Source organism: Macaca nemestrina, chromosome 2 (assembly GCF_043159975.1).
Source record: "Macaca nemestrina isolate mMacNem1 chromosome 2, mMacNem.hap1, whole genome shotgun sequence".
NCBI lineage: Eukaryota > Metazoa > Chordata > Mammalia > Primates > Cercopithecidae > Macaca > Macaca nemestrina.
Window position 1 is genome coordinate 123,702,323 of NC_092126.1, and position 26,774 is coordinate 123,729,096.

At 39.2% G+C, this 26,774-nt stretch overlaps 1 protein-coding gene and 1 long non-coding RNA gene across 34 annotated transcripts in view; both read right to left on the bottom strand.

The window, feature by feature from the left end:
• The window catches only part of LOC105483059 (fragile histidine triad diadenosine triphosphatase), a 1,492,666-nt gene that overhangs the window by 415,011 nt on the left and 1,050,881 nt on the right, over positions 1 to 26,774 (bottom strand). The window lies entirely within an intron of this gene.
• The window catches only part of LOC139361988 (uncharacterized), a 47,369-nt gene that overhangs the window by 7,410 nt on the left and 13,185 nt on the right, over positions 1 to 26,774 (bottom strand). Inside the window, exons 2-4 of one of the 2 annotated variants that reach the window (XR_011620126.1) lie at positions 23,188 to 23,343; positions 15,936 to 16,034; positions 14,051 to 14,148 (exon numbers count right to left, since the gene is read on the bottom strand). This is a non-coding gene — a long non-coding RNA (uncharacterized lncRNA). The other variant, XR_011620127.1, reaches the window with a different exon arrangement.

The window sequence follows — 26,774 nt, forward strand, 5'->3', positions numbered from 1 at the left end:
AGCCCTGACGGCACAAACAGGTGTCAGAACGACATCCCACCAAAACGACAGCAGGGCCCTAATTAAAAGAAGAGGCTGTTCTTTGGCAAGTATTGCCACGCAGCCATGGTACTGCTGGGATGTGGCAAATCACACCCATCTAAAAACACACACCATGACCTGGCATCTTTGCCCAGCTGTGCCATCCCATGCTTCCGTGATGGGAATGAGAAAATAATGTAACCTCAGCTGACAGGTTTACTAAGACACAGAAGACATTACAGAGGCCCTTTTGACATTCTAATCTCTAACACAGTCAGGGGGAGATGCTGACTTGCCATCATTATTGAAAGTAATTGGTCAAAAAAAAAATAAAAGAGGTGAGCAAGAAGGAGAGCAATCCTATAAAGCTGTCGAGTTAATTATTTGGCTTACAGGTGTGTTCAGTGCTCTGGATCTGCCTACCCCTGGGCTTGCCAGTGCTTTGCCAGTGTTTTCTCCACCCTCACCCCTAGTTTGGGATAGTTCAATCTAAAGCTATGAGAGTGCATTTAAAGCAGAATTTTACCTTAGTGAAGTTATTTCCTTGCCTAATTATACTTACATACCGGTCCAAATCTCCATTCTTCCCTATGGCTCTGCCCCGTTGGCATACCAAACTCCAATTTTCCAGGACAGATAACCAGTTAGAAACAACCAACTTGTGTGAAATGCCACACAGAGTCACAAACAAAAACAAGTTTTATTCAGATTGAATTTAATTTCCTAGCAGTTTCGATCACAGATACGAAACCCAGACATTTTCACAAGCCGGGCAAATAACCTGAATGAGTCAGGTAAGCCAGATGGGAAGCAAAAGGAAATGATGAGGATGATGACAACAGGAACAGCAGGCTCTGAGCTGAGTGTTAGCAGAGAAAACCCACCGTGCCAGGGAAGCTGCTGATGCTACTCCCTGGCTGTAGGCCCACCACATCCAGAGTAAGATGCTCAATTAATATTCAGTGAATGAATGAATGAATGCCCGAGCATTCTCCCTGTTGTTTCCATGTCTGTTATTTCCACCAGAAGAATGTTTTTTAGGCTTAAATCTCCAGTGCCTTCAGCACAACTGTCATTTGGAAAGTGGCGAACTTTAAGAATTAAAGAATGGAAACAAAGGGTGCATGGGAGTCACTAATGCATGTGGGAGACACCATTAATGCCACTTCCAGGAATGGGGAATCCATACAGCTCACTGTCATAAGTGATGTTATTTCCAACTTGTTAAGGGTGAGCTTCATTTAGAATAGCTTGGAAGACCATAATATTTTGCAATAGGCGCAGTAGCCTGTCAGGGATACAAAATGAAGACTAAGACTAACAATGTCAAATGAGATTATAATGATACTTATCTTTGCTCAAATAAGCAAAGGGAAAAAGCACAACCCTGCCTCTTCTCCTGTCCTTAAAGAAATTCCTTTTCCCCTTACTTAGTACTCTCAAGGAGTAAATATATATGCTCATACATACCATCATAAAAAGGATATTGGTAGGAGCGAACAATACAGAAGAGTATAACAGGAAAAATACAGGTCCCACTACTGAGAGGTGTCCTCAGTGAACAATTTCAGGGCTGTGTGTGTATATTTATGTGTGAAACATAAATAGGATCGTGATACCTTACAGCAACTTCTGTTTTCTTTTTCACTCGACATCTATAGCTTTTTTTAATACTTATGAAAATGCCTACTTTGCTCTTTTTATCTACTGTTCAGGAAATACTAACTTTATAAACACAAAAGGCCAATTTTTCTCACATTCATCAAGGAAAGGCTCCTATAATATTGTGCTCTTTTTTCTATCTCTAATATTATGTGTAAACAAATCATGAGAATCAATTAAAAAGTGGCTGACATTGGCTTGTTTCTATTGTAAAGACTGTTTTTACATAATTTGGGCTTGAAAAAAAACAGGGTTGTCAAAGCATGAGGTAATTAGAAGAGAAGCATTACCAAGGGGTGTTAGGAACAGGAAATGGATTTTTGAGGGAGGTTTTGGAAGAGGAGTTATGCATCCAAAAGGTTCAGAATGATGGGCCAACTATTCCTATGTACAAATTGAAGACATTATATAAACACTACAAGAATTGAATGTATACTTATCTTTGGCTGATACTTCAAACTTCCAGGTACAGATATTTGTCCTTATGATAAACATACATCCAATATGTGTTAAGCGCTCAGAACATGTCAAGCAGTGTGCTAAGCAGTACCCATGTACTATCTCACTTAATTCTCAGGCTCACCCTGAAAGTAAGGTACTATCATTATCTCCAGTGGAAAGATGAGGGAATTCAGGTTTAAGGCTACACAAAGATTGGTGAGGCAGAAAAGATGAATCCCAGCAATCTATCTCCAGAACTTGGACTCTATGACCTTCACATTATACGTGTTAAAATGCCACAGACTGACAGACACATAAAATAGTGTTGCCTTCATGTCCTGGGTTTCTCTTCTAAAAGCAAAGCAGATTTTTGTTGTCTCTTTCTCTAACTAGATTTCCATTTTGTTTGGTGAGCTTAAGGGAGTGCCCTGCCACATTAATACCAAATATTATATCTAGGGTGAGAAGGAGAGAAAAAGAAGAGCAAGCAGCAAGGGCCTTCAGAAACTATTTGTACCTGCCTCCCAAGATAGGGCAGGTTGACCTTATCAGTGTGGCTGACAGTCCAGTTGCTCTAGTCATGTACCTGTGAGACTACTTTCTGCTCCCTAAATATGCCAAACACATACCATGCTTTGCATGTGAACTCTCCACCCCTTGCCACCACCCAGTTATCCACAGGAAGGAGCCTTTACTTTCATCAGATTTCTGCTCAAAGACTGTCGTTCTCCCCTTTCTAAGGGTTCTGCCTCATTAATCTCTTATCGTGTAATCTGTTTTGTGTTATTTTTGGTACTTGTGGAAATAAAGTGCCATATATAGTCAAGTGTTTTGTGAATGTCACCATCACGTTAAGCCTCATAGACATCCCACTTCTGGAACAATAGAAGTATGATCTTGATAACTATTTGTTGACTAAAATAATACATCGCATACTACTTGAAACACATCTCTTGTTATTCTAGCAGGCATTATCTAATCAAAGTTTGTGCGTGTATGTACATATATCCATATATGCACACGCATATGTGTACACACACACACACACACATATTTGCATTTTGCAGTTTAGACTCTTAATTACCAATAGGGGAAACTCAATAAATAGGATGATAGAAATGCAACTAGTATAAACCAACTGAATTACAAACACAGGACTTAGAGGATAACTGGGCATTGCAATAATTGTGAAGGAAGATGCTTAGTGAATGATTAGTGAGCAACTATGTTCTGATATTTGTGAATGAATTGTGCAATCTTCATTAATTTCATGGAAAATTCATTTTTGTCCTGTTGCCTATCCTGCCATGAAAGTGGAGAACTGCTCAGAATCTAGCTTTAGATAATAACATTTGTAAAAATTAAAATTTGTGGCTGGGCGTAGTGGCTCATGCCTGTAATCCTAGCACTTTAGGAGGCTGAGGCAGATCAGTTGAGCTCAGGAATCTGAGACCAGTCTGGGCAGCACAGTGAGACGTCATCTCTACAAAAAAAAAAAAAAAAAAGCAAAATTAGCCAGGTGTAGTGGTGCGTACCTGTAGTCCCAGCTACTTGGGAGACTGAGGGGGGAAGATCGACTGAACCTGAGAGGTTGAGAACTTAGTGAGCTGTGATAGCACCAGGGCACTCCAGCCTGGGTAACAAAGTGAGACCCTGTCTCAATAAGTAAGTAAATAATAAATAAATTTACTATCGACTTGTCCTGAGTTGATCATACAGCTATAGTTAACTATGAATTTATTTCTCATTGTGATGTTCATGGTTGCAGAAACCCCAAAAATTCCTAGTCAGTACACAGACAGAACAAACATTTGAAAGAATTGCCCATTGGGTAAATGAATGAGACAAGAGACTGACAGACTTCATCCCTCCAGAGAGATATCTTCTACTCCTTCTCTATGATTGTTAGGCTGATGCAATTAATCTAACACATGGAGCAGATTTTACCCTTCATTTTCAAGTACATTGTCTATTAACAGTTTCCATGAGCCCTCTGATTATTCAAGATTCTTGTTAATGGATCTCTGCCAATACCAACCATCGAGCTAATGATCTGAGCTTGCCAGCTCCAAGGTGAAGGACCACTCTTGGGCATATCTCTCCAGGACTCAAAGAAGAATCGCCTCTCCAAATGATCTTGGAGAAGCAGGTGTCCATTCTGCCTGCCAGAGACTCTACCAGCACAGGGTAGGGGCATCGAAGGAGGAGAAAATAAAACCCGGTAATTCATATTGGTTGAGATTATTGACTTCACTTTCAAAGAAGACAAAGTGAAAAAGGAAGAGCTGTGTTTCTGAAAGGTAAGACAGAGGACATTATCCTGCATTTCATCAATGTCAGCTTTTTCATGCCAGGCGACGGTATATCTCCTGTGACTTGTCAATGGCACCACACAGTGAAGCTAAAAGGTTGAAGGTTATTTTTGTAACGATTGATACTCTTTCTGCCACAGCAGTCAAGCATCTGAAGATTCTTCCTTTCTCTCCTCTGCTCTGGTGAATCCTGTTTAAAGCTCTTGGGTGAAAGAGCTGCAAGCCCCAGCAGATATCAAACGTGAAACACTCACTTGACATATCGGGATGTGTGCTGCTATTCACTGCTTGGTTTCAGGCCCCTTCCAAAGCACTTGCAATACAGTTGGAGGATTCTTTGAATATGGAGTAAAAGTACATGGATGACCTAGATTGTCAATGGATTCTCTTCAATCAAGTAAGAAAGTAAGTTTGGGTCAGCACATGCCATCAGCTAATGGAAAGACTGCCTAAAATTGTGTGTGCCAAAATAATAAAAGAATGTGCCGATACATCAATCCACATTTGTTTCCTGCCCCCGTCCCTCCCACTTCATAGCACCAAATAGAAACACACGAACAGAAATTCCAATGAAACATAAGGAATATTTGAAGGATCTCATAGCTTTCAGGCGTAGTGTAATACCCTGAAAACAGTGTGGTCATTCGGGGCTCCACAAATTAGGTAGAAACAAACATGCATAATTGCATAGAGCAGGAAGAATAGCAAAAACAAGCTGGCTAATTTATAAATGTCACATACAGTGTTCTTTGTTTCATTGTGTTGGGAGGCCACATGTAATGAAAACATTAAAAACCATCTTTTGGTGATAATTGCTGTTTTAAACTGACAAATTTATGTAAGTCAAAGTGAAATAATCTTTGAAACTCCATAGAGAAACAGAAAACTATTGAGGCCCTTGGAAACATCATAATCTATGTTCCCCTTTCAAAGGTTAGAATAATCCTTAGTATATTTTGGGAAACTAATATCCCAAGCCAATAAAAGGTCAGTGACAGTGCAGATTCTTCCACATCTTCAGGAGACAAACAGTCCCCTGGAGAAGAGAAGCCAGGTTCTCTGGTGACATTCAGCAGAAATCTCCAGCTGTTAGAAGAACTTGGATCTCCGGGGCCACTCAAACTTCAACTTAAGAATGCAACAAAGTGGGGATGAAACAATTCCCGGGAGGGAGGACGTAGAATAAAAATGGAAGCAAGGCTACCCTACAGCACTAATCTGTAAACCTGCTTAAATTGGCAAGAAAAAGAAGAAGAAAGAGGAAGTACTACACATGCCTGAAATCACAATGCTACATGGAATAGACCTCTGCTGTTTTCGATGATCTAGCATTCCTTCTGATTTTCCTTTGGGAGAATCATTTTGCACCTACTCTCAGTTCACATGATTGGAGAAGGGGCCTTCCAGGTGTAGGCATATAACTGAACTGAATAACCCATTCTCTGACCTCATCTTTCCTGTTGGAGTTGGTCCAAGGACTTTTGCTGAAACCACTGGAAGAGAGTGGATTTCTTGACAGCGGGTTAATAAGATGGATGGAGGTAGTCAGGTTGGCAAGTGGCTAGGCAACTGTCCTTATCACCATACAAAGGAAATCTTCCAGAGAACAAAGGAATCACAGAAGGAAGTGGATGTGAAAGATAGCCAGAGATTCCCAACAATATATGATTCTGTAAATCCAGCCATCAATGAAGCCCAGTATCCCCACTATTTGAGCCAATAACAACTCCTGTTGACTGAAGTTACTTTGATATGCATTCTTATCACTTCCAACTGATAATCCATCCCACATGAGTATAAATGTGAAACAACCATTCTAAATACATCCACCTTACCAAATGGACCATGTCTTGCTCACCAGTGAGACCTCAGCACTTAGGACAAGAGCTGATGTTAGAAGACTTCAAATTATTGTTCAATAATTTTTTAAATGATTATTTGTTAACTCATGAATTATCTTCCATATTCACCTCTTTTAAAAATGAAAGAAAATCAAAACAGGTTTGTCCTTTCTGTCTAAATCCTAGCAAGATCAAACACTGGGAAAAACAATAACACTCTCCCACATCTATCGGACCCCAGAAAAATTATTACTTCCAAATAGTATTTCGTTTTTGGCAGCTATTTATGAACAGGTAATCTACATAATAGATAAACCTATTTAATTATCTATTTTTTCTCCCACAAACAGGAAGACCGGTGTCAAAATATTGAGCAATTCTTCTAAGAACAAGGCACGTAATCCCAAATTCCTGGTTTTCAGAAAATGTTAACTGGACAAGCTAAAACAAGGAGCCAACTTATTGGGGAGAATTAGAGGCCTAGTAAAAAGAAAAGACCCAACTTTCTATCCCCAACAGACACTTGGGGAACTGATAAAATTAAACATTTTTCAAAGACCCTCCATTTCCTATTACCACAAGAAAGTCAAAATATTTCTGTCTTTTAATTTAACGTTATTATCTTGTTTTTCTTTTTGAAATTTTAATTTAGGGCAATATTTCTAAGGGATGCTATTTTTTTAAAATACCTTCTTTCCTTCAGCTAATATAAAACAAATAGTTACTCATGGAAATTACTTTTTACTATTGGTTCTAAAGCTACAATTTGCAGCAAATAAAAGGACTCTTCCCTTCTACAGAAACATTCAGACAACTATATATTGAGAGGGAGGTTTATGTGTACCCGGAGCCTTTGGGTGATGTTCTCATTGGCAATATGATGTCGTACTTCCATCAGCCTGAAATTTAGTGACTCCTATCACAAAGCAAACCTCTCCAAAAACAGACACTTCAAAGAAGATGACTAATTGTGGATGCCAACTGGATACTGAACTGCTGAATGGTTTCCATCTCATTTTCTAAAGAAAATGTAAAATTTCAGAGTAAAACTGCCACTTTTCTTTTTTCACAATGTAGTATTTGGTGGCTTTTAAATTCACAGCCTCCTATTCTCGGAATTTTTTAAAATTTTAAATTAACTTGCCTTCCTTCATTCCACATTCATCCATTTGTTTAGTCATTCATTCATTCGTTTTTTTGGAGACAGTATCTTTTGCTGTAGCCCAGGCTGGAATGCAGAGGCATGATTACAGTTCACTGTATCCTTGAACTCCGGGGCTCAAGAAATCCTCTTGCCTCAGCCTCCCAAATAGTTAGGATTATAACCATGTGCCACCCTGCCCAGCTAATTTTTTTTTTCTTTTAGTTTTTTTAATAAACGGGATCTCACTATGTTGCCCAGACTTGTGTCGTACTCCTGGCCTCCGTGATCCTTCCACCTTGACCCCTCAGATCATTAAATATTTACTAAATGCCTTTCATGTATCAGATAGTGAGCCAATGCTGACAACATAATCATGAACAAAATTCCAGACAGCTCCAGTTTTTACAGAATATCCAGATTAGTAGGGGAGAGAGGTATTACTCAAACAAGCACATAAGTTTCTTAATACAACAAAAGGTGTATGGCTCTTCAAATACAAGCAACAGAGGAATAAAACAGAGCTCGGGAAGTTAGGAGAGCCAGTTAAAGGAGTGAAAATGTGAGTGGAGAGCTAGGTAATAAATAGGCCTAGAAGAAGTATGAGTTTGCTTGTTTGTTTATTTCTTTGTTTGTTTGGAGATGGAGTTTCACTCTTGTTGCCCAGGCTGGAGTACAATGGCACAATCTTGGCTCACCACAACCTCCGCCTCCTGGGTTCAAGCGATTCTCTTGCCTCAGCCTCCCGAGTAGCTGGGATTACAGGTGTGAGCCACCACACCAGGCCTGAAGTGTGTTTTGTTAGAATAAGAGAAAGAAAGGAGTGGGATAGGGGCAGAAAAAATGTTGAGAAAAAGGAAAAAACAGCAGGAACAGAGACCCTGTCGTGGAAAAAAGCTTAGTACACGTAAGGAACTAAAAGGCAGCCAGAGTGCCTGGATCCTGAGACAAGGTTGCTGTGAGATGGGCTGAGGGTCTTCCAAATAGGACTGTCCAGGCTGTTGCAGGGTGGAGGTCTTCTATCAACTAGTAATAGAAATGATCCAGTTTACTCCATTAAAGAAACAAAACTGGATATATTCAACACATTTTCTCTGTACCTAACATTTGAGTAGAAGTGATAGAAAGATCGCTACCACATATTCTGCTTGCTTCACCTACAACTTACTGTATGATATGGGTAACGAATAAAACACGTTTCCCCTACCTCCATACTGCATGTATATAACATTTTTTATTTGATCGTTGTATGAGAAAAGCAATTATAAATCATGATTACAGCAGCTGAAATTTGCTGAAGACTTACTATGAGCATGGCATTGGACCAACTACTTTCTGTCCATTTCTACACTGAAATCAGCTACAACCTTAAACAGACTGTCCCATCCAAAGCTAGCTAGCCTCTCAGGTTGGAAGATCATGATGGGTTATGCAACCGGGACCCACCATCCCCAGATTGGTATCTTAGGGTCCAGATTCCATCCACCAGGCACACCTGGGAAGAAGGCAACCTCACTTGTCCTTCTGTTGACCAGTGAATCTCAAGTATCTCTAATGATACCTGTGGTAGTGCAGTTTTCTGAGTCAGCCAGCCCAGTACGAATTAGACTGGGTAAAGTGAATGTTCATCCATGGATGCAGCTTTCCATTTTTTAGTGGCTTATAACCAAGGCACACTGCTCTTAAGAGTTTATTTCTGACAAAAAAAAAAAAGTATGAACAGCCACCATCCTTAAATGTACAACCTGTTCTCTGCAACAGCTTGTCTTTAAATCCAGGATGCAGGATGAGAAATGGGTTTCCCTGCCAGGTCCTGAGAGGTCTGCAGGAAGGTGAGGCCCAGGCAGGAGTGGAGATCAATGAAACATGAAATGATGGATGTCTCTGGAACCGCAGAACTTTGCAGAATTCCTCACACTGTCCACTCAACTGGTCCCAGTTCTCAGTGGGCTCTGTAGGGTCAGGAGGAGCCCTTTCTCTGGGTTTTCCCTCTTTCTCCCTCACACAGAAAATCGAGAAAAGGACATCAAATTCAGTGCAGTCACTGTGAGTGCTAAAATATTTTCAGGATCAATGGTAATGCTAAACTATCTCCATGTTTCTAATGTATATATTTTTTTCAGATGGAGTCTCACTCTGTCACTAGACTTGAGTGCAGTGGTGCAATCTCGGTTCACTGCAACCTCTGCCTTCCTGATTTAAGTGATTCTCCTGCCTCAGCCTCCTGAGTAGCTGGGATTACAGGAGTGTGCCACCACACCCAGCTACTTTTTGTATTTTCAGTAGAGACAGAGTTTCACCATGTTGGCCAGGATGGTCTCCATCTCTTGACCTCCCGATCCACCCACCTCGGCCTCCCAAAGTGCTGGGATTACGGGCATGAGCCACTGCAGTTAAGAGTGGAGTGCTTTTTTAAAAAAAATCTCATGACTATACCACAAAAATACAGTGTCCTTGGGTAAGGGACCCACCCGAGCCCCTTGGCCTTTTACTTTCCAGGTATCTTTTTCCCTTTGACAGTACTCTTGTGTCTGCAAAAACTGCTCTGTCTTGGTATGCTCCTAGACTGTCAGATTTGGATTGTTTTGTTTTATATTTTGTTTATGTTTATATGCATCTTATATTTCCCTGAAAACTAATTAACATTGTTGGCCTTTCTAACTGGAAAAAAAAGTCTATTATTTTTATCCTAGTGTTACAAAACAGAAGTTCAGAAAGAAAACATAATTTGGCCAAAATCACATGGCTAATGAGAAGTCAAGTTGGAACATGATTATAAATCAATTTGCTTTCAAGGTCCATGCTTTTTTTTTTCAAACTGAAATAAATTTCACATAATATAAAATTAACCATTTAAAATAAACATCTCAGTGGCATTAATATCAATTCAAAATATTGTACAACTGTCATGTCTACCTAGTTCCAAAGCATTTTCATCATCCCAAAATAAAACACCATGCCTACTCAGCAGTTATTTCTTATTTTCCTTATCCCCCAGCCCCTAGAAACCACCAACGTGCTTTCTGTCTCTATGGATTTACTTATTCTGGATATCTCATATAAATGTAATCCTACATTTGAATCACTCCAGCAGTTAACACAGCGCCTGGCAAGTAGTGAACTTTAAAAAATATAGGTTGACTGTATGAATGAAAGGATAGGGCTGGATAATGATTAAACCACCATAAAATCCTGTGCTATTGTTCTAACATCTACTGCGTGCTCTCCACAAATGCTCCTTCAAATTTTATCTTCTGTGACAATGACACTATGTCAACCTATCCATAGACCCCAGCAGTGTTAATGCCGCATGTTAATAAAACCCTCCTCTTTTCCCACAGAGCTGGATTTTTATTAAAATGAAGCTTTAGAATCTAGATAACCAGGGCATAGTACACTGAATGTCTACTCCTAATATGTTTGCACAAAGCTAAACTACACATATTGCTACCTAAAATATAAAACTAATGTGAGTGCCTACAGAGGAAAATGGGGAATGCTGAATAGGGTGAGCCCCCTGCTATTAGCCTGGAAATGATGACTCTGTGGTGAATCTGTCCTACAGGGCATCTCAGGGTCTGAGATAATAGCATAATTATATATGCTAACTCTTCCTAGTTATAATATCTTAGATGTAGGATAGGAGGGAAGAAAAGTTAAGCCAAACAAAAAGAAAAGATTAAATTAGTTTTACTCAATATAATGACTCTTTGGGAAGTCTAAATGGCAATACTAGCAAAGTTACAATGCATACTTCAAGAAAGGAGAGGTAAGATAGAAGATAAAAACTGTGCACATTTAAAAACATATTCTACGTAGGACAATAAAATGAGAAATGCACAGTTTTTCAGAAGGGCAACAAGGAGAACACCTCTACCTCCTCTAAAAATTAGGGTATCACCAACAAATCTTTCACCAAGTAAGAAGTTGAAGCATTTTAGAACTCAATGCCATTAACAACAGCATTCTTGATATAAGCAGAAGACAGTGGGATTTATTAATGTTAACTACCCTAGTACAACCCAGAGAAACCGTGACTCAGTTTGAAGTAGCACATTCCAATAGAACTTCCTGTGATAACAGAACTGTTCTATATCTGTTCTGTCCAATATGGTGGCTACTAACCACATATATTTATTGAGCATTTGAAATGGGGCTAATGTAACTGAAAGATGAGTTTTAAATTTCATTGAGTTAATTAAACTCAAAGTTAAATTTAAATAGCCACATGTGGCTGGCCATGGTGGCTCACGCCTGCAATGTCAGCACTTTGGGAGGACGAGGCAGGTGGAGGCAGGTGGATCACCTGAGTCAGGAGTTCGAAACTAGCCCAGCCAACATGGCAAAACCCCATATCTACTAAAAATACAAAAATCAGCTGGGCATGTTGGTATGTGCCTGTAATCCCAGCTACTCAGGGGGCTGAGGCAGGTGAGGTGCTTAAACCCAGGAAGCAGAGGTTGTAGTGAGCTGAGATTGTACCACTGCACTCCAGCCTGGGTAAGAGAGTGAGACTTCGCCTCAAAACAACAATAACAACAACAATAAAAGCCACATGCTGGTAGCTACTATATTAGAGCAACTCTATCAGATATTAATTAGTAAAGAATACAGAAATACTCTCAAGCATAGTTTACCTGCATTTCATAAAGGCAATCAAAATAGCTTTAAGCATGTGTAGTATGGGCATACTTCTCAAACTTTAAGGCTGTGTGATATATAAACAAACACCTGGCAACTGACATATGGAAATGGACAAACACCTAGGTAGATGAGGTAGAGATGGAACAAAGTGAACACAAATCAGGTAAATAAGAAAGCTCATCCAGGGCTGAAATGTCCCAAAGACTTGGAGAGTCAGGCTTCCCTAGGAGCTTTCCATCTTACAAAGCTGAGTATTGGCAAATGCTACCAGAGAGATTTAGCGCAAGGAGGAAGCAGGTTTAATGAAAAGAGCTGCCTCAATCATGAGCCACTGGAAGTCCTGCTATAGCCTTTGGCTATCAAGACATAAAATCAGTTGCTTGGAAATAGGAACCCCTTTTGGCTACTTAATGTTTTCTCCAATTTCTCTAACTCAGAGAAAAGGATCATGGAAAGAAACCAAGGAGGGCAAAGCAAGGAGATAGGCCGGAAATCCAAAGAGGAAGACCAAAAACAGGAAGAAAAAGTACCACATAAAATTGTGGGAGGAAAAAAAAATGCTCATAGGGAGACGGGATGCTCCCAGGGTGAAAATGATGAAAAATCTGTGGGAAAAGAGCACGCCCAAGCAGTTAGTAAAGACCTTTGTGAATTTATGTACAAAGCCACAAATCACACACATGCCTCCCAGGAACGACAAATGCTGCCCATAAAAATAAATACCTGCCATTAAAATAAATAATAACTAGGGGAAGGAGAGAGAGGGTCAGGGAAATAATACAATAAGCCAAGGTTAAAAAAAAAAAAGCTAGAAGTTGAACTTGACCTAGAACTTGATAGTCAGTTATTTAATCCAGAAAAAATGAAACTGCCAGGCAAAAGTACTAGCACAACTGGCTATGAAAAAAACCAAAGGCATTCACACACGTATTGGTAACTCGTCTTATGATCAATTTCTCCCTAACACTGAAGTTTCCAATTAAAAATAAAAAACAAGTGAGGTAAAAGGAATGCTTCTAACTGTAGTCCCTCTGCATAAAAGTAGGTCAAAATAGAAGAGGCTTACTGGGATTGGGAAACGGACAAATTCCATTTTGTAACACACCATGGAGAAAGGTGTTTATTGAAAGTGCCAGCTTTAGCACCATTGTTTTGCACTCTGAGATTAGTGATTTTTGAATCATCTCCTATGGTATTACTTTTACTGTGCATTTAGCAACGTGAGTTGAGATATAATTATGCCTAACCAAGTGATAAACTCATCTATCTTTCGGGTTCAGCTAAAGAGTTCTCATTCCATCAAGACTTCTTCTTTTCTGAAAAGGATTCCCACTAAAATACTGTCATTTCCTTTGCTTTGTCACAATCACATTTTGGTATAGGTTGGACTGGGTCAGTGCTGTGAATCTGAGAGGAGATAATGTACTTCAAGTCCCAAAGCATTGTGAGTTGCTGGTATGCGACACAGGATTACAATCACAAAAGAAAGTTAATAGTGTGACTCAATGCTGAGAGTCCTAGCTATGGGAAAGGGAGACAAGATTGGTTTCATACCTGACGGCACCAGAATTTAAGGTTAATATGAAGTGTCCCGATTAGCTGTTATATAAAACACTGAAAGAAGAAATTTCTGTTCAGGAGGTTTTTCAGGAGAACTGAGGAGGATACCTGGCTAATCAGTGCCAGAGAGCCAAGTCAGCTTCCCAATCCCCATGGGCTTCTTCAGTGCACACCACCTATGGCCAAGCCCCATCTTTCTATTTCAGAACTGTTAACTTCCCAAATGGGTTAGCAAGGGAAAACTATCATTATAATAAAGAAGCACAGATAAGACAGACACAGTGGCTCACACCTGTAATCCCAGCACTTTGGGAGGCTGAGGTGGGTGGATCACTTGAGGTCAGGGGTTCAAGACCAGCCTGGCCAACATGGTAAAACCCTGTCTGTAATAAAAAATACAAAAATTAGCTGGGTGTTTTGGCGCACACCTGTAGTCCTAGCTACTCAGGAGACTGAGGCAGCAAAATAACTTGAACCCGGGAGGCAGAGGTTGCACTGAGCCGAGATCATACCACTGCACTCCAGCCTGGACGACAGAGCAGGACCCAGGGGAGGGGGGGAAGAAAAAGAAAAGAAAGAAAGAAAAAGCACAGATATATCAAGTCAGATTCACTTCATCAACTCTAAGATTTAAATAATACTAACACTTTACTCACTATTTAAACTCCGGTTTTTTTTTTTTTTTTTTTGGTCCAATATCTCTTCTTCAGCAATCTGCTCCCATGTGGTATATATTGAAGAAAGACTTTCACAGATAAAATAAGGCAGGGAAATTCTGAAAACTAAACTATCTTCCTAGATATATACCATGGTATGAGCATATTGAAGACCCTGAGAAGTTCTGTAGTAAAGAAATCTGATTTTGCCCTCTGTATTCTCCTAAAGTGTTTTAGCTTGGGGACCATTTTCCCTTTGTTCTTTATATAAAATACTTATTATCATTTCATATTCAGAGCCCTATAAAATATGCTTCAAGAAATACTGAGGGGCCCCTTAGTTACACTATAAGACTCTTAACAGACAGTAGGGTTTGTAAAAAGATAGTAAAAGAGATTAAACATTCCTCAGAATTAGCTTTCCATGGGCAGCCAAAGAAGTGAGACAAGAATGGTATTTATTGCTATCTACCACGTGGCAGCAATTCCAACAGGAGCATTTCAATCTCAGTAAATCACGGCAACAATTCTCTAGTAAGTATCATTATTCTCTTTTATGCAGAACAGCAAACCAAAGTTCAGAGATGTCACACAGCCCACTCACGGTCCCAGAGTTAAGAGACGGCAGGGCAGCGATTTGAAAGGCCTGTGCCCTTTCCCCTATATCACAGTGGTGTAATTTTTTCACACTATGCATACTTCTATAAAGCAAAACCATTTTGAAATATCTGTCCTGTGTGACATCACAATATTGTTAATGGTTTCCTTCTGTTTCCAATTGTCTGCTTAGTATAATGAAATTAAACCATTAAAATGGAAATGGAACTTGTTCTGTGACCTTCCCTTTGTGAGAATATGCCAAAGTAAATCAACGCGGGATTTTTGGAGGACATGCCATTTTTTTAAAGAACAGGGTCTTTCTGCCAAGACAGAAAAACTTACAAGAAATTCAACTACCTAGCTACAGAACCTCAAATATCGGGTTACAATACATGTTTCTGTAGGTTGTAAGTGTGAAAAAAAAAAAAAATCTCCTTTAGGTCATGAAAACAGGCATCTGGCCCAAGCTGGAACCCTGGTCTAGAGCACTAAGGAAAAACTAGGCCATCTTTCATTTCCTCCTGACATCTCGGCCTCTCTAAACGGGTTCTCTTTGTTTTGCATGCTACATGAAAGGAAACAGCTACCATTAATTCTCCAGTATGATGCTCTCTCCTCATATATGAGGTCAAATAGATTCAAGATGGAATCTGAATGACAATTCTAAATTCTCTGAGGAACTAGAGCCCAACCTTGGATGCAGTGCTCCATAGGGACTATATGTAATATATTTATGTAATGTAAATATGGCCAATGGAAATTGCACAACTGTAACCACATGAACTGGGACAAGCAGCCTCTGGACAGCACAAAGAGCCGTGGTGTTTAGGCCACCAAAACAGTTTATACAAAGACTTGACAAACAGCACACAAGCTCTTCAATGGAAAATTTATGAGATAATGCTGAAGTGATTTTTAACTAGGAAAATCACGGGCAGCAAAGTGAGTTAAGTTTTAAATGAAAAGTAGAAAAAATATACCACGCTGTTGCAACAAAAATAACCCAACTTGTGCTTATGCTGAAGTTATAAAAAGGAGAAAGAGAAAAACTTCACACCTGCAACAGCATCGTTAAAACATGACAGGATGGTTTGGGTTTGTCAGAATTAAGGGCCACCTGCGGTTCCACACTTCACCCTCATCCCAATCCCAGTTCCTGAGAGAAATGAAAAGAAAGCTGAAGAAATTTTCGCAGAGACAAAATCGAGCAGAGACTGGATCTGCCAAAGACTATTTTTCTAGTCTTCAAGAAATATCCTGAAGTACTGTTTCTAACAGCTTCATTTTAAAAAATATTTTACCTCTTTGTTTGTCTTAGGTATGCAGAATACCAAATGTACATTTTATATTTTAATTCTCTGTTAGAAAAACAGGGCATATGTTGTAAAAATGTATGAAGGTCTTCATTTACAATTTGACGTTGATGCTTTTTCACAGATAAGCATTTATCTTTCAGAATCTAAATAAAATACCATATTTAAATTTTGGAATTTTAATCTGTATCTGGAAAAACCACACAGAATTTTCACCATCTCTAAATTACTGGATTGTAAGATTAAAGAATCAAGTACTTTGATCTTATTTAACTTGTATGGCATTCATAAAATTTAAAACGCTGCACATATTTTAAACAAACTAAGCATTTACTTGTATTTGATAATCTGGATATTTTTAAAATGTTCTATTTTAAAATGAAGTTGAGTAGGAAAAATTATAGTCTCTTTAAAGTACCATGAGTTAAACTGCCACATTGATGTTACCATTTACCAACCAGCTATGAGAAGCAATAAAATAAAGTTGCATCAGGAATATTACTATTACCCTCTATAATCATTACACAGATTACAAAGTTTTGTTTTGTTTTGTTTTGAGACCGAGTCTCGCTCTATCACCAGGCTGGAGTACAGTGGTGCGATCTTGACTCATTGCAACCTCTGCCTCCTGGGTTCAAGAGATTCTCTTGCTTTAGCCTCCCGAGTAGCTGGGATTACAGGTGCCCACCACCACGCCTGGCTAGTTTTTGTGTTTTTAGTAGATACGGGGTTCCACCATGTTGGCCAGGCTGGTCTCGAACTCCTGACTTCAAGTGATCTGCCCACCTCGGTCTCCCAAAGTGCTGGGATTACAGGTGTGAGGCACTATGCCTGACCCCAGATTACAGATTATTATCCTCATTTTACAGATGGCAACACCTAGGTTCAAAAAGGTAAAGGAACTTCCCAAGGATATACAGCTATAGGCTAGGATTCATGCCCAGTCTGACGTCAGAACTACCCCCTATTACCACTGGCATCAACAGAAGACCAGAGTAGAGTTTAGGTTGTTAGGAAATACATGTTTAATAAGCACAAAGCCTCTTGGTAATAATTAAAACTAAAATTCGAAATCTTCATACAGATTTGTGATCTGGTCTCACAAACACAAGGTGAAAAGCTCAATGCATTTCTTTTGCACTTATTGACTTTAATTTTCATTTCCACAGCTCTTTATAGCCTCAAGATATTGTCACATTATCTCATTCTGACAGTTATATCCTTCATATTTTAGCATTTATTAACTCGTTACATGTCTGACTCCAAAAGAACTGGAGCTACACCCTCCTATATGTATGTGATACATCATAGCAACCACCTTATACATGCTGCTATGAAAAAAAAAAAATCCGAAATATGTGACAGTATAGATAAATGGGATCACAAAATCCCCGGCGGAGATTTTTAATTATATGCTAAGTAAGAGGCAGGTTATTCAGGATTTTCTGAAAAAGGGGCAGAGAGTTTTCAGAACCATATAAGGTAACTTCTAGGCTGTTGCCATGGCACTTGTAAACTGTCCTTGTGCCAATGGGAGTGTCTTTATGCTAATGAGCAATGAAGGCAACTAGAGGTTGCTTTCCTCCCCACCTGGTAGTTTTGGCTGGCTTCTTCACTGCATCCTGAAAACAGGATTGACTGAATTTTCCTTCTATTAGTGGGGCCGAGACCTGAAAACAAGTCCTACAGGCCTCCTACCTCAACAAGGCAGCATCAACTGTTCTCACAATAAACCAAATGTCAATGATTCCACGATTTGGTGAGAGCAGTGCCTATTAGCATCTTTAGTACCACAAGGCATGGCAGCAGATGCTCTCCTTCATATTACGTTGCATCTACCCACTAGGTAAAATCTTGGTTAGTTTCCTTTCATTTTAAAAGTCTGCTCAGAGGCCCAGTGGGCACAGTGGCTGACACCTATAATCCTAGCACTTTGGGAGGCTGAGACAGGCAAACAGCTTGAGCTCCAGTGTTTGAGAACAGCCTGGGCAACATGGCAAGTTCCTGTCTCTACAAAAAAACAAAACAAAAAGTCAGGCACAGCAGCACGCACCTGTAGTCCCAGCTACTTGGGAGGCTGAGGTAGGAGGATCACTTGAACCTGGGAGCTTGAGGTTGCAGTGAGCTATGACGGCACCCTGCACTGCAGCCTGGGTGACAGAGCGAGACCCTGTCTCAATCAAACAATCAATCAATCAATCCTTGCTCAAATGAGTTATTAGTTCCTCCTTTTATTTTCTATAAATGCTGCCAGTTGGGGGCAGTATGTAAAAAGCAGAAAAACAAAGTCAAAAAATAATGGAGGGTTCCACTCCTTTAAAAGAGATTCTGCCCATGACGACCTCCCCCTGCCCATTTCCTGAAAGATAAAATAGGATGTGTAGTTCTTTTTCTCTGACATCCTCTGAATAAGTATCACTTTCAATTCAAACAGGTAAAATATATTGTAAAAGTGGTCAGAGGAGCTGGACAGGCATGGTGGCTCACACCTGCAATCCCAGCACTTTGGGAGGCCACGGCGTGCAGATCACTTGAGGTCAGGAGTTCGAGAACATCCTGGCTAACATGGTGAAAACCTGTATCTACTAAAAATAAAAATATTAGCTGGGTGTGGTGGTGCATGCCTGTAATCCCAGCTACTCGGGAGGCTTAGGCAGGAGAATCACTTGAACCCAGGAGGTGGAGGTTGCAGTGAGCTGAGATCACATAAGTGCACTCCAGTCTGGGCAACAGAGTGACACTCTGTCTCAAACAAATAAACAAACTAACAAACAAATAAATAAAAGTGGTGTGATGGAGGATTGTTTTGGAAGTGTTTTGTTCAGTTTGAAGTCAACACCGTGACCAACAAGTTTGACTGACAGTGTCCTTCAATCAGATACACTTAGAAACTCCACAGACTTGACTAGAGCTTCCATAGACATTCTGGGGACTTCAAAAAATCACACTGAAGGCTCAAGTGTGCCATGTCACACTCTTTTCAAAACTTGACACTGCCAAGTCAATCAAGGCAACTGATTAAGTGATGCTGACACCCTCTTGCCTCCCCAGAATCCCTTTAAAACCAACACCAGCTTTGTCCAATCTCTATTAGGGCCAGTAACTTTTACTTAGAAAAATCTTTCCTTCTGTGGCCCAGACCCTGATGAGTCAGCAGCATTACGTTTTCTTTTACTTTTTTATTTTAGACTAGTTTTAAATCTACAGAAAAATTATAAAGAGTTCAGACTTCCCATATATGCCACACCTAGTTTCCACTATTATCAGCAACTTCCATGTATGGTAGAGTTGTTACAATCATTGAACTAGCATTCATAAATTATTATTTATATTTATTTATTTTTCTTTCTTTTTTTTTTTTTTTTTTTTTTTTTTTAGAGTCAGGGTCTTTGTCACCCAAGCTGGAGTACAGTGACGTGATCAGAGCTCACTGCAGCCTCAAACTCCTGGGCTCAAGTGATCCTCCTGCCTCAGCCTCCTGAGTAGCTGGGACTACCAGGCATTATCACACCTAATTTGTTTTTTATTTTTTGGTAGAGACCGACTCTTACTACTATGGTGCCCAGGCTGGTCTCAAACTCCCAATGTGAGCTACCACACCTGGCCTCTGAGACATTACTATTAACAAAAGCCGGGCCGGGTGTGATGGCTCATGCTTGTAATCCCAGTACTTTGGGAGGCCGGGGTAGGCGGATCACGAGGTCAGGAGATTGAGACCATCCTGGCTAACATGGTGAAACCCCATCTCTACTAAAAATACAAAAAATTAGCTGGGCGTGGTGGTGGGCACCTGTAGTACCAGCTACTCGGGAGGCTGAGGCAGGAGAATGGCGTGAACCCAGGAGGTGGAGCTTGTAGTGAGCCGAGATTGTGCCACTGCACTCCAGCCTGGGAGACAGCGAGACTCCATCTCAAACACACACACACACACACACACAAAACCTCTACTTTATTCTATTTCCTTAGTTTTCAACCTAATATCCTTTTTCTATTCCAGGACCCCATCCAAGATACCATATTAACATAACTTATAATGTCTCTTAAGACTCTTCTTGGTTGTGACCGTTTATCAGACCCTTACTGTTTCTTATGACCTTAATAGCACTGAGGCAAGTATGTTGTTGAAGTCCCTTAATTAAGGTTTGTCTGCTGTCTTTCTCATGATTGGACTATGTCTACGGTTTTTTTGGGAGGAACACCACAAAGATAAGGTGCCATACTCATCACATAATAGCAACATCCATATTATCAACATGACTTATCACCAATGATGTTAACCTTGATCACTGATTGAAGTATTGTTTATTCAACTTTTCCATTCTGAAGTTACTCATTTTTCCTCCTTTTTAAGCTGTACACTTTGGACAAGAAACCATGTGTGGCCGACACTGAAGATGTGAGAACTAGGCTCCAGCTCCTTACAGGATTTATGAGAACTATCTGGAATTCTGCTAAACAGATTTTTCAATTCTACCTCATATATTTGTTTATTCAATCATTATTTCCATCCCTATTCATTCAAATCTTTTTTATATTTTGGGTTATAATTCAATACTCTTTATTCTGCTGTTCAAAGCAACCCATCTTTGGTGCTTGGAAACTCCTTGAGTTGGCTCTCAAGTCCATTTAACACTCTCCCATTACTGTGATTTATTTTGTTGTGTTTTCTGAGCACTCTCTTACTTCTTGGCACTACAACATGCTCCAGGCTCATCATGTAGATTTCTTGCTGGAGTCCTAGAATTTGCCATTTCTCCAAAGAGCCTTGGTTTCCTTTATTGGGAAATGGAATTAGAAACCAAGATCTGGGTGTTAGGTGTATTTGTTGCTCCCAGGGTTTATTCTTGGAGCAGAAATGTACCCTGGGTTTTAGTAAATGCAGAATGTCAGGTATCCACCATTTACAGTATCAAATTGAATAGTTTCATGGTGCGGGGGAAAACAAAGATTCCATGTTTCACCTATTAAACCTCACCCCAGAACCTCTGGTAACAATGGTTTGTTTACCATCTCCATGGTTTTGTCTTTACCAGAAAGTTATAAAGTTGCAGCATGCAGTAGATAGCCTTTTCAGACTACCTTCTTTCCTTAGCAATATGCATTTACGATTCATCCATGTTTTTATGTATAGTTCATTCTTTTATATTGCTGAGTAATGTTCCATTCTCCAGATGTAACAGAGCTTGTTTATTCATTCACTTAGTGAAGGACATTTTCTTTGTTTCCAGTTTGGGGAATTATGAATAAAGCTGTGACAAACATTCCAGTGCAGGGTTTTCTAAGTTCGTAAGTTTTCATATCAGTTGGGTAAATACCTACAGATTGATGGATTGTATGGTAAAACTATGTTTAACTTTGTAGGAAACTGCAAAACTGTCTTCCAAAGTGCCTGTACTATTTTACATTCTCATAAGCAATGTATGAGAGTCTTTGTGGCTCTACATCCTCCCTATTAATGATATTGTCAGTTTTTGGTACGTAGTATTTGCTCTACCTCCTCCCTATTAATGGTATTGTCACACACCAGTGGCTGTGTGATAGTATCTTGTACTAATTTGCAACTCTCTACCAACATGTGATGTTGAACATCTTTTCATATGTACATTTTCCCTCTGCATACCTTTAGTGAGCTATGTATTCAGATCTTTTGATCATTTTTAAAATCAGCTTGTTTGTTTTCTTACTGTTGAGTTGTAAGGGTTCTTTCTTTATTATGGATACAAGTCCTTTATCAGATTTGTATTTTGTGTTCTCCCAGACTCTGGCTTGGCTTTGCTTTTTCTTCACAGTGGCTTTTGCATAGCTCAAGTTTTAATTTTAATTAAGTGTAACTTATGATTTTTTTCATGCATTATGTTTTTGGTGTTGTATATATCAATTAACACATTACCAAATATAAGATCCCATAGATTTTTTTCTAGATTTTATACTTTTGCATTTCACATTTAGGTCTATTATTCTTTTGAATTTTTTTGTGACTTATGCAAGGTCTATGCTGAAGTTCATATTTTTACATTGGATGTTCAACTGTTCTATCACTATTTGTTGAAAAGTTATCCTTTCTCCATTTAGTCACTTTTGTGCCCTTGTCAAAGGTGGACTGAATTTGTGTGAGTAAGTCAACTGTTTTTCAAAAAGGCTCAGCATTTTTGAAAACCCAAGAAAACAGGAAGGTTTAACTTGAAGCCAACAGCCACTTGACAGTGGCAGGTCAATGTCATCACTACTGTATGTAAGTCAAACCAAGAATGTTACATAGTCGTAGTGGAGGTAGCCTGTGTACAGAACACCCTGCATCTCCTAAATGGTTTATAATCACTGATTAATCCTCTGCGAGTATAGGCGGGCCTCATTAGCTCTGGTAACAAGAAAAGACAGGGTTAGGTTGACAAAGCTAAGGTTGGGAAAGAGAAATTAGAACAGAAGAGCTGTAAAAAGGATGGAAAGTACCATGCCCACGAACTTTGTAGATGGATCATGTTTTATTTTTTGTTTGTTTGTTTTTTAACAAATACCTACTATCTTTTCATTTCCTTCCTATGTTCTACACTCCCTCAAATTAGGAGGCATAAGATATTTAAATTCGAATGTGAGCTTTCTACTCTAGCTCCCAATGATGTGTATTTCTTATTAAAGCTGTGTGATTATTTTGTATTTTACTAGTTCATGCCTGTATAGTGTTGAGGCCTATTTTATCAAAACTGAAACAGCTCATGATTAGAGTTTACCTAAAATATGCAAACCAAGACAAGGTCAAAGCAACCTTTCTTTCAGAGGGTCCTGTGGGGGATCAAATGGTATACATTGTGATTCATTTTCATTCTTCTTCTGCATGTTTACCCGTGATGGCCAGGGAACACAAAATACAAGCCTCTCATTGGAGTCAGCCTGTAAAATGTGAAACCCCCTAATGTCAACTTGGAATCAACACATCACAAGCCTGTCATTAAATTGGCTTCACAAAACAAAAGTGAGAAAAAAGACAAATGAAGTTACCACAGATAATACAGAATTGAAGTGGATGACGCTGAAGTTTAGAAGAGAGGTTGTCTTCTGAGGACCGAAGTGTAAATGCGGTTTTTAAATTAGGCCATGGAGAGAAACTCTTAGATTATTCCATTGCTGGTGCCCTCGGAAGCCTGCACAGCTTTCCTGTGAAATATGCAATGTAAAACAGTGAATGCAGAGTAGTTGATCCCATCTTTGTGTTAATCAGTCTTCAATCTAGAGAGTGCGTGATCACTTACAAAAATGCCATTCTGCTGAATCACCAGCCCTGCCTATTACATTCACCCTGCTCATGCACAAAGCCAGAACAACTGAACAACAAGCAGCAAATAAATTTCAATAATCAGATTTATTGTCCTATTTCAATACAAATCACAGTCTATTAAGAATAATGCACTCTAGCCAGGTTCTGACAGTCAAAAATGCTGATTTAAGAAGAGAATTGTGCTCCTAATTTAATTCATTCATTTGCATCTCTCTCTTTTAAGTATGATATAATTCAGGCTTACTGATCATAGCTGGTAATCACTCCTCTGTTTTGTGGCTAAAAACGTGCTTTTTAAAAAATTACAATTCTACCTATTTATGTGGGGATTTTTATATATTATGGTTCTAGGATGAATGGTTATTAGATGACAATAATGAAAGGCAAGGTTTATCCAAGTGACCTCTGAAATTATCCCCTACATTTTCAAAATGATGCACCTGTACTACAAGGAGCATCATAGAATCCAAGCACATTTTCCATAACTAGTGATATGACTTGGACCATTTACACCTTTTGTCAGCACTGTTTTCTGATTTCAACATAGTACAACCCATTGAATGTTAGAACTCAGGGATCTTGACAGTTTCTTCTTTTTAATCATTGTTACATCAAAGGCAAACGGAATTCAGTTCCTTCAAAATTAGACATTTTTACCTTATATCCTAGCTTTCTGTTATTCCACCTCACTTTTGTACTTGGTAAAATAAATAGATCACACTGTAGATGCTGACATGCTTCTATCACATATTACGATATATTGGGTTTATTTTTTAGTTGAAAAAGTGACTGTATTTTGTAAAATTAGACACAACCAGGAGTTTAAATTGGATTCAATATGTGTATGTTTTCTTCTGAATGATTTCTTTTTCTCTGGGCCCTGCCTCAAACAAGAAACCCTTAATGAGTAGTGAAAGCTATGGACACAGATTTTGTGAAGTTTCATATGAGTTAAGGAGTGCCTTCATTTCATCCTTCAAATTTTGACAGTAACTATTTTTATAAAGAAATTAATTCAGCACTTCCAAACATCTTTACATTGCATCATAATATGTATCACACCATGATGACAAACATTGAATCTATTTCTATTAAAGACAAACACGCACAATTTCCATCTCAAGTGAAATCTTGAGCAGGGATGGAAACTTCTCAGAGAAAGAAATAATAATAAGCCACCTTGTATTCTTAAGAATGCAGAATTTCAAAATGAGACATTTCTGAGCTACCTCTCACAAAGCAATTTTTTTTTTTTTTAGCTGCAGGGCACCCCAGTAGAAGTTAAAAATAGATTACACTTCTATTCATCTAAAAGAAGGACACTAATGTGAGCACTGTAGCTTTCTGCGTTTCAGTAAAAATCAGAAATGATCTGCAGCCCAGTGAATAAAGTTGATTCACTTAGAGAACACCAGCATTTCTCTCCTAACCTAGCTTTTGAAAGCCAGCCTGAAACAGCCCTTGCCTACAAAATTGCAGAGGAATTACTCTCAATTACAGGCTTCTGTCTGTTAAAAAGTAGAGCTGGTGATCAGTCTGACCTTTTTTCTCTGACAAGTCAAAGAAATGAAAGGAAAAAAAAATCTGACAGGTGTTCAATTTAGAAGCTGGGGCTGGGGGAAAGAGGAAAAAGAAAAGAAAAGCTTGTATTATCTAACTAGATCTCAGGATTTTTTTTTTTTTTGTATTATTCATCTTATTTTAAAAGTTCCTTTCAGTGAATAAATTGCATGTGGCAATGTAATTTTGCTTAAAGTCACTCACTTAATGTTTTAATTTGAGTATCATTTACGGAAATCTTCCCACAATCAATCATTCAGCCTTTTAGATTCATACTTGAGGGCAATTCTGCTGAATACTACAACTTTGCCCTACACTGCTCTTCCTTCCTTCTTATAGGTAGATTACAAATGACCACAGAAGAATGACTTTTCTGGTTCCCTGCATTTGCTATATTTATTGCAAGACATGGCTTGTAAACACCAGCCTCCACATTTTATCTGACAATGCGATCATTATAGAATTCACTAGAATTTGGTTGGCACTGGTATTATTTGAATGTGAATGTTTCAGAAATGACATGAATCGTTTTTCAGCTCTCTGACATTTACCCATGTTTTTTCATTTCAAAAGAGTAACTACTTTGCTCAGGACTGAAAAAGTTGCTCTGATGAAAGTTAAATTCTAAAACATTCTGTATTCTTCGGAGTTGGTTGGTTAGGTTCTTGATAATCCAGGACTTATTCAGCAAAACTACTAATTAGAGGTGAAAGCCATGTATGCATTGAACAGTTAGCTCTTCAAGCTTCAAAGAGAGAAGAAGGACCAAAGGATGCTCTTTCCCTTAGGAACCCATCTGACCTGCATTTAGGCCAGTTAATGATGACTTCCATTCAGCTTTGAAACATGTGTCTTTTAAGTCAGCTACTTTTCAGTAGGGAAAACGTATTTTGAGAATTAATCATTCTCAAACATCATACAGAAGCCAACCAGTTAAAATACCACAATCCTAAACAGACCTGCAAACAACATTTGGAAAGTTGAATTGTGATTGACTGATGACATCACAGACCAAAATAACATCCCACATTCACTTCTTGCTCTGCTATTTTTATTTCCTTCAGAACAGTCAGAACTGCTTTTCTGAGATGGCTGAGACAGTTTTCTCAGAAGTGACACAGTGAAATAGCTAATGGCCAGAGAGTGGGAGTGAGATTAGACTAGAAACAAAAGAGAAAAACTAAAAGAAAAAGGTGGAAAAGGACAAAGGTCATGTACACATACCCCTAAAAGGTGGCCAAAAGATAGTTATAGTAAAAATACTAAGGGAGGGCTGGGCGTGGTGGCTCTCACCTGTAATCCCAGCACTTTGGGAGGTCGAGGCAGGCAGATCATCTGAGGTCAGGAGTTTGAGACCAGCCCGGCCAACACAGTGAAACCCTGTCTCTACTAAAAATACAAAAATTAGCTGGGCGTGGTAGTGCACACCTGTAGTCCCAACTACTTGGGGAACTGAGGGAGGAGAATTGCTTAAATCCGGAAGGTGGAGGTTGCAGTGAGCTGAGACTGCACCATTGCACTCCAGCCTGGGCAACAGAGTGAGACTCCATCTCAAAAAAGCTAAGGGAGATTTTGAAGTTGTCTTTTTCCTGTGACTGGGAGGCCCTGGGAAGCTAAAAATATTTCATTGAACATCTGCTTTTCTTCCAGGAGGTAGAGTATTCCTGATACTTCCTTCTAATTTAAGTGAGGTGGTATCCCACAACAACAACAACAACAACAACAACAAATGGTTCCTTCCTCTAAAGAG